This window comes from Oryctolagus cuniculus, chromosome 1 (genome assembly GCF_964237555.1).
Source record: "Oryctolagus cuniculus chromosome 1, mOryCun1.1, whole genome shotgun sequence".
Lineage (NCBI taxonomy): Eukaryota > Metazoa > Chordata > Mammalia > Lagomorpha > Leporidae > Oryctolagus > Oryctolagus cuniculus.
The window spans coordinates 237339309-237348315 of NC_091432.1; positions in this window are offsets into that span (position 1 = coordinate 237339309).

Here is a 9007-nt window from a genome sequence, read left to right on the forward strand (position 1 = left end):
CTCGGGGGAGAGTGCAGAAAGCCCGGGGGAGGACCCCCGGCGAGGTGGAGCGGCCTCTGCACCCCAGACACACGGGCCCTGGCCTGGGTGGCCAACGGACAGAGGGGGCGGGGCTCGAGCACCGCCCATGTCCGTGCCCTGTTCTAGAAATATCAGAGGTGCCCCGGCCTCAGGTGCATGATGGGAGATGGCGTGCTCCCATGATAACTTTATTTTTTATTCATTTTTAAAATTTATTTTATTTTATTTAAAAAAGCAGAGTTCGAGAAAGGGAGAGAGAGAGAGAGAGAGAGGGGTCTCCCATCCGCTGGTTCACTCCCCAATTGGCTGCTGTGGCCGGAGATGCACCGACCAAAGCCAGCGGCCAGGAGCTCCTTCCGGGTCCCCCACGCGGGCGCAGGGGCCAAGGGCGCAGGGGCTCTTCTACTGCTTTCCCAGGCCACAGCAGGGAGCTGGGAGGGAAGTGGAGCAGCCGGGACTGGAGCTGGTGCCCGTAGGGGATGCGGTGTCCCGGGGGGGGGGGGGGGGTGGCTCCGCCCACGGCACCGCAGCGCCGGCCCACGCCGGGACACATCCTGCAGCCACCCTGGACCTGTCTAGCCGGCGCTGGTTCTGAGCTTGTGACACTGGGGACCTGCGCCTGCTGCTTTACAGAAGGGGGCGCCTGGGAGCTGCCGTGGGGCCGCTGGAACTGTCCATCGGTGGCAGGCCCCAGAGCTGTGTGTCAGGTCAGCTCCTCTCCACCGGCCAACGGCATCTACCTGCCCACAGCGAGGGGCCGCCGCAGGCCCGGGGGAGGACGGAGGCCTGACCGCGCCCTGTGCCCCCCCCCGGGGGGCGGCAGCTGAACCGGGCACACAGAGGCACACACCCGAGGAGGTGGGGTGGGGGCCAATCCTGGGGCAGGGCGGGGGTGGGGAAGATCAGGCCAAGCCCCCGTAGGGTCCAGGGTCCTCCTGAGCCCGCAGCGTGTGCACCCCAGGGCCCCAGACCAGAGGTGGAGACCACCAGAGCTGCTGGCTGCCCTGGCCCCCCACTGACCCCCCGCCTGGGGGACGCAGAGCGCTCCGAGGGGCCGACCTGCCCAGCCCCCAGCTCAGCCTGGCACAGGCCTTATCCGAGGGGGGGTGAGGATGGCCGGTCACCCCTGACCCCAGAGCAGCGGAGGGGGCGGAGCTGGGTCCTGCAGGAAGCAGACCGGAAGGGCCCAGCCCTGCCACCCTGGCTGCCGGCTGCCGTGGGGACGCTGGCTGCGGTCGGCAGCGGGAGTTCGGGATCTTGGCTTGGGCTGAGCTCACACAGGTGTCTGTGCTGCATCTCGGCCGCCCTCCCCCGGGCCGGACACCGGCACCTCCCTGGAGCGTGCATTTCAGCCGTGAGGAGCTGGGGGGGGGGGCGTGTGAGTGCCAGAGGAGGGACGGGGACGTAAAGATGCGGCGGTGCCAGCAGTGACACCAACGCAGACTCCGGGTTAACTGCTAAACCAGCGGGGGTCAGGGTGTGGCGCAGCGGTGAACCCCGGGCTGCAGCTCCGACATCCCGCGTGGCCGCCAATTCCAGTCCCGGCTGCTCCACTTCCGATCCGGCTCTCTGCCGTGGCCTGGGAAGGCAGTGGACGATGGCCCAGGTCCTTGGGCACCCGCGTGGGAGACCTGGAGGAAGCTCCTGGCTTTGGATCAGCACAGCTCTGGCCGTTGCAGCCATTTGGGGAGACCTCTCCCTCGCCATTTCCCTCTCTCTCTCCACCCCCCTCCCTCTCCCTCTCCCTCTCTCTCTCCACCCCCCCTCCCTCTCCCTCTCTCTCTCCACCCCCCTCCCTCTCCCTCTCTCTCTCCACCCCCCCTCTCCCTCCCTCTCCCTCTCCACCCCCTCTCCCTCTCCCCCTCTCCCTCTCCACCCCCTCTCCCTCTCCCCCCCTCCCTCTCCACCCCCCCTCCCTCTCCCTCTCCACCCCCCCTCCCTCTACCTCTCCCCCACTCCCTCTCTCGCTCTCCCTCTCCACCGCCCTCTCCCTCTCCCTCTCCCCCACTCCCTCTCTCCCTCTCCCTCTCCCTCTCTCTCTCCACCCCCCCTCCCTCTCCCTCTCTCTCTCCACCCCCCCTCTCCCTCCCTCTCCCTCTCCACCCCCTCTCCCTCTCCCCCTCTCCCTCTCCACCCCCTCTCCCTCTCCCCCCCTCCCTCTCCACCCCCCCTCCCTCTCCCTCTCCACCCCCCCTCCCTCTACCTCTCCCCCACTCCCTCTCTCGCTCTCCCTCTCCACCGCCCTCTCCCTCTCCCTCTCCCCTACTCCCTCTCTCCCTCTCCCTCTCTCTCTCTCCCTCTCCCTCATCCTCGATCTCTCCCTCACCCTCTCCCTCTCCACCCCCCCTCTCCCTCTCCCTCTCCACCCCCCTGCCCTCTCCCTCTCCCCCCTCCCTCTCCACCCCCTCTCCCTCCTTCCCTCTCCCTCTCCACCGCCCTCTCCCTCTCCCCCTCTCCCTCTCTCCCTCCCCCTCCCCCTCCCCCTCTTCCTCTCTCTCCCCCCCACCCCCCTCTTTGTAACTCTGTCAAATAAACAACATAAATCTTAAAGACAAACCCACACTGCTCTGTGCTCCCAGGCAGAGCCTGGGGTGGTGGCGGAGGCGCAGATAGGCCCACAGCTGAGGCAGTCCCAGGCAGGCGATCACAGCCACGTTCCGGGACAGAGGCCTCCCTTTTTCTTCTGACCTTGGGAAGGCCTCCACCACAGCTTTAATTGAGTCAGTAAGAGAGAGAGAGAGAGAGAGAGAGAGAGAGAGGAGAGAGGTCTTCCATCCGCTGGGTCACTCCCCAGATGGCTGCAATGACCGGAGCTGGACCAGGCTGAAGCCAGGAGCCAGGAGCTCCACCCGGGTCTCCCGCGTGGGTGCAGGGCCCAAGGACTCGGGCACCTCCCACTGCTTTCCCAGGCCACAGCAGGGAGCTGGGTGGGAAGTGGAGCAGCCGGGCTGGAACCGGGCACTCGGATGTGGGACACCGGCGTCACAGAGCTGCAGCCCCCAGGCAGCTCTGAAAAGCGGATCCAGGTGACGGCTCCGGTGGGACTGGCAGCGAGGGAGTAGAGGGGCCGCTGCAGACAGGCGACGCCACGGAAAAGCCTGGAAAAGTGCGGGGCCAGGATGCTGTGGGCGTGTCTACACACCCGCACAGGATATCTCCATAAACTAGAAAAATTCTCAACCGTCTCCCACCCAGGCTGGGGCTGCACCGAGGCGAGTGTTAGGCCAGGCTCCCTGAGCGTCCACGTGGGACGCCCCCTCCTCCCGATGCCCCGGACGGGGTGCAGGGTATTCCGGGAATGTGGCCCGGAGGGGGGATCAGTGGGACCCGGGGGTGAGGCAGGGCCTCCCGCTGGCCGTGCACCTGGGTGCTGAGCCGTGGGAGCCGGCCTTGGAGTCCCGTGGGGCCGCTGGGCCCGTCTCTTTATCTTGGCGCGGGAACGGCTTGCTCCGCATACCAGCTGGGCCTGCTGGGCCTGCGCCAGTCCCGGGCCGGCCGCGCTGACTCTGCTTGTTCCTGCGGGAGGCAGCGGGTGCTCGGGGACACGGGGCGTCCGGGGTCAGCCCGGGGCCAGAGCCACCGTGTGTGCCGACCCCTGGGCCCCCACCCGCAGCCCACGGAGCCGCAGCCCACGGCCGTCTCCCTGCTTTGTCTGCCCGAGCTCGTGGCCCTGCGCGCAGAAGCTCAGGACGCGGGTCTGACGGCCAGCACAGCACGGCGCTCAGAGCCAGGCCTGGCGCAGCTCAGGCCACCCAAGCGGCTCTGCAGGGAGCCAGGCTGGGGCCCAGCATCCGACCGACTCCGAGGGGCCAAGCCCTGGGCCCTCCTGCCCAGCTGCCCCGGACCCCCACTGATTCGCCCATCTCTGCCCTTCCTGGACACAGGTCCGAGCTGGCCTGAGCCAGCCCAAGGCTTCAGCTGGGGCTGCGTCTGCTCTGCACACCACAGCCACGGCCAGAGCCAGGGGGCAGGGGTTCCCGGCCTCGGCTCCTCCCCAGCCCTGCGACCACCTGAGTGTCCTCGCGGAGAAGCGGGAGTGAGGGAGAGTTCCCCGGGCAGCTTCCGGGAGGCTGACACTCTGCCTCCGCCTCCACGTGCACAGGTCATGCACACATGTGCACACACAGACACACATGTGCAAACACCTGCATGTACACACCCAGAGATACACACCTGCACACACACAGGCACACGTGCACACACATACATGCACACACAGGCACACGTGCACACAGGCACACACATGCATGTACACACTCAGACACGCACACACAGAGCACACGCGCACACACATACATGCACATGCACACACAGAGCACACGCGCACACAGGCATACGCAGAGCACACGTGCACACGCAGGCACGCCCGAGCGCGGGCCGGGCTTTGTTCTGGGACACACTGTCTGCTTTGTGCCCGGCAGCGCCGTCCCCGCGGGACGCAGCCCGCTGGCAGGAATGCTGGCAGCCAGCGCATCTGTTTTGCAGGAAGCTGTCTTTCTCCTCGGCTCGCGGGATTAACGGGGAGCCGGGGTTTTTCCATCCCACAGCAGTTCAGTGGTGATGGGGGGGTCCTGGCCCCTTCTCTGCCCCGAGACTCTTTCGTGGGGTGGGGAAGGGTCTGCGGGCTGCCCTGTCCACCAGGGGCCAGAGCCGTGAGCTGTGCTCAAGGGGACACGGGGCCCGGGAGGGGACGGGGTGAGGGTCGGCTCCCGCAAAGGCCCGGCCTCCTGCTGGAGCTGGGTGAGGGACTGCGGGTGACCTCAGCAATGGACAGGGAGATGGTGGGCAGGAGTGACCCCTGGCTCCAGGGAGCGCCTGCCTGGGGGGACCCTTGGGTGCTGGGCGTCTGTGGCCCCTGTTCTGATCCCGTGGACCCCAGGGCTTGCGCTGGTCTCAGACCTGGAGGACAGGCTGAGGGGCAGCAGGCAGTGACCGGTGGAGCCATCCTGGCGGCTGCCCTGGGGGACCAGGTCGGTGGGCACCGGGTGGCCACCGGCTCCTCCCCAGGCCTCGATGTGCCTGGGACCAGAGGGGCGCCCTCCAGGAGGGGTTCCCGAGGGGCCACCCCCGCGGAAGGGCCAGGTCCCCGAGCCAGAGGCCACGTGGGGGCTTCCGGGGGGGGGGTGCACGCCGGAGTCACGCTGGGCTGTCTGTGGTGCCAGCGCAACCCGACCCTCCCTGCCCAGGCCCCGTGCGCCCCTCCCCAGCTGCAGCCCTGGGCAGGCGTCTCCCTAGGTGCTCTCGGCCCCCCACGGTGGCCGCACTGCCCCGCGCAGACCGCCAGCACCACGGAGACTCCCGGGGCGTCCACTGCGGCTGGAGTGACCCAGACGCCCGCCCTAGCGAGGGCCAACAGGGACCGCGAAGCGAGGGGCTGATGACGTCAGCCGTGACGGCACCGCGCACGCGTGAGAAGGACCGGCGCAGTGCACGCGGTGCGGCCCCTTGGAGCCCTGGGGAGTGGGGGCCCCTTGGAGCCCTGGGGAGTGGGAGCCGGCTCACAGCAGCGGGAAGGGGGGGTCCCCCAGGGGCTGCAGGACGGATCGCGGGCCGGGGCGGTCCACTGGTTGGTGCGCTCGTGGGAGGGCTGGCCACGAGGCTGGGGGCTCGGGCACATCTAAAGCTGTCCCAAGACAAAACGTCCATCGTGAAGGTCCCTACACAGCCGGCGGCTTTGGGTCCGCCCCGTGACCGTGAACCCCGGGCGGCGGGTGCTCCTGTCACACGGAGACCTGTTCCGACGTCCTGTTTCACTGGGCAAACGCCGTTTCTTTATGGGCCGTCCTGCTAGCCCTCGAGGACCCCCGCACCCTTCTGGGCACGGTTCATTTGCATCGTGCATCTTTTTAAAAATTTATTAACGGGGTCAGCGCTGTGGCTTAGAGGGTAAAGCCGCCACCTGCAGTGCCAGCATCCCATGCAGGAGCAGGTTCGAGTCCCAGCTGCTCCACTTCCGATCCAGCTCTCTGCTTGGCCAGGGAAAGCAGTGGAGGATGGCCCCCTGCACCCGCGTGGGAGACCCGGTTGGAGCTCCTGGCTCCTGGCTCCCAATCGGCCCAGCTCCAGCTGTTGTGGCCATCTGGGGAGTGAACCAGTGGATGGAAGACCTCTCCCTCTGTCTCTCTCCGTCTCTCTCTGCCTCTGTAACTCTGCCTTTCAAAAATAATTTATTCATTTGAGAGACAGAGAGCTCTCATCCTCTGGCTCTCTCCCTAAATGCCCATGACGGCTAAGACTGGGCCAGGCTGAGCCTGCGAGCTCGGAACTCTGTCCAAGGACCCAGTTCCCCTGGGGTCAGGGTCAGCAGGAGCCTGGAGCCAGCGGCCAGAGCCCAGGCGCCCTGCACTGCACCGTGGGCGTCTCAGCACCAGGCCCAGCGCCCGCCTGGTGGCTCATGGCTCTCCTCTCTCTGCGCTGGTTTTCCTGAGAGTCGGCGTTTGGCTCTGCTGTTTCTGCCCAGCTCGGGGGGGGGGGGGGGGCCGGGCTTGCTCCCGCCCTGCTGCCCCCCAGGGCGGTGGTGGAGGCGGCTGCCTCTGTCTCTGCTCCCAGGAAGGGGACAGGAGGAGCAGGCGAGGCCCCCACAGCCTCACCCAGCCCTGCTGTGCCCCCCTTCAGGGCCAGGGCTCCTCTGCCATGAAGCCAAGTCCTCTGTGAGGAGGCCCGAGGCTGGTGGCTCAGGACAGGGCCACCCAGGGGTGTGGCCAGCACCAGGGACTGACGAGCTGCCAGCCCCGGCTGACCCAGGCTGGGCTCCGGGAAGAGGACGGTGCTCACCTGGGCCTCCGGGGGCTTCACGGGCCCCAGCCCCTCCAGCTTCCACACTGCATCCGCAACCCCCCACCCCTCACACCCGTACGGCCAGGCCCCACACAGAGGGGACTTGAGTGTCAAGTGGATGCTGGGGGGAGGGGCTATGCCACCAGAGCCCAGAGAACTGGGCTGCAGGGAGCTGGGGCCACGCCAGGGCCAAGGCGGACCCCCAGCCCAGGGTCAACCCAAGCCCAGGGGACGCAGGGTGGTGGGAGGCCCAGTGGCCGGTGAGCAGGGTGGAGGGGAGGCAGGTGGGGGGTCCCGGGAGACAGCTGTGTCCAGGACACAGGAGGCTGGGGGATGACAGTGGTCAGGGTGCCGAGCTGTCCCTGTGAGTGGACCTTGGGCATTGCAGGGTGCGGCGACCAACCCCACTGTCCGTCCCCATGGCCTGCATGTCCCAGACACCAGGGGATCTCAGGCCAGGCGGTGGACCCCGGAAGGGCGGGCCAGGCTCCAGACCCCTGCCTGAGCCGCCACGGACCTCGCGCGGCTGCTGTCCTCCCCAGGCCAGGAGCTGTGTGTCCTGGGCCTGGTGCTATACGAGGCCCAGACCTCTGAGGGCAGGCACCGAGCGGACTGTGCCCGGCCTCTGTGGGCTCCAGGGGCCGGCCTGGGGCCCTTTCATTGGGAACGACCTCTCACAGTCACCCGGCTCCCCCAGTCCTCCGAGGACCAGCAGGCAGCTGTGCTGCCGTGGGCCTTGTCCCAGCGTCCAGCCGGTCCCCACCCCCGGCAGCCAGGCCCTCGCCCTGCCCGAGGCGCACGGGGCTCGGGGGGCGTCCTCCACACCCGCCCCAGCCCATCTCATAGATCCCTGCAGGAGGGCCAGCACAGACCTCACACGTGCTCGGCAGGGTCTGGCAGCCACTCAGCCCTCCCTGCGCCTGGCGGAAGATGAAAGAGCAGCCTCGTGGACGCCACGCGTGCCGCAAACCGGCCAGCGCCCGTCCACCTGCTGGGGACCGGCGAGGGCGGGGCTGGCGGCTGAGGGCCTGCACGTGGGTCGGGCCGGGCCCCGGGGGACACCGACCACTCACCCCTCGGGTCTCTGGCCCTGGCCCCTGGCGAGGTGGAGGGCTTGGGGACTGGAACAGAGCAGGATGGACTGGGGGCTCGGCCGTGGACTGCCGGGGGGCGGGGGACACAGCTGAGGGGCCAGGTCTGTCCCAAGAGCCAGGGTGGGTTGTGACATGGAATCTTCTAGAGCTTCCAACACCAGCAGCGCAGGAGACGGCCCCTGGGGGGAGGTCTCCCCAGGCGGAAGGGTGCAGGGCTCAGCTGGAGGAGAGGTAGGGCCCCAGTGGGGACTGACGCCCACGGCCTGCTCCCCGCGTTGCTCTGCCTGCTGCACCCTAAAGGGGACCCCCCGAGACCCCCGCCAGCCCGCCTCACAGTGCCTCGGGCTGCTCCGGGCAGGGCTGATGGGGGGCCGGGCTGCCCCTCCCTCTGCACAGCCACCTGACTCTGGGCCCCTCCCCCACACCTGCCTCTGCCCAGCACCAGTGGCAGCAAGAGCCCCAGGCCGGTGCTGACGCTAAGGCAGCAGGGCCTGGACCCCCCCCCCACGGGAAGGGATGGGGCCCCAGACCCAGGGGCGGGGTGGGGGAAAGACGCAGCCCCTCCCCTGGGTGCTCCTGGGTGCTCCTGACAGCCTGGTCGGTGCAGCCCTGGAACATGGCCTGTGAGAGACACCCCCTCCAGCCCCGCACGGCCCACCCTCGGCTGCTCCGACAGCCACCCAGCAGGGCCAGCCCAGGTGACAGGGTGGGGCCGGGTCCACGGGGTGCTGCGCCCCGCCCCCCCCCATCTGGGTCCCACTCAAGGGAGGGCAGCGGGGGGGGGGCAGGCATGCAGGCCACTCCCCATCACCGCCCTTCAAGACCACCCTGTAGGCCGCACGTGGGCCTCTGTTCCGGACTCTGGGGCTCCCGGTGCAGGGCCCTGCCCACCCCCGCGCTCCCTCCCGCAGCCCGGCCCCCCCCCCCCCCCCCCCCCGGCCTGGCTCTGCGGAGCCTCTTGCATAAGCGCCCGTGCGGGGGCAGAGGCTGCAGCTGCCTCCCCGCCCCCACCAGCATCACGAGCCCGCAGTGGGCTGTCCTTGCGCCCTGGGCGGCCGCCAAGCCTGGCCCATAAATAGGGGTCTGCTGCGCGCCCTCCGCTCCGCTGTGCACCT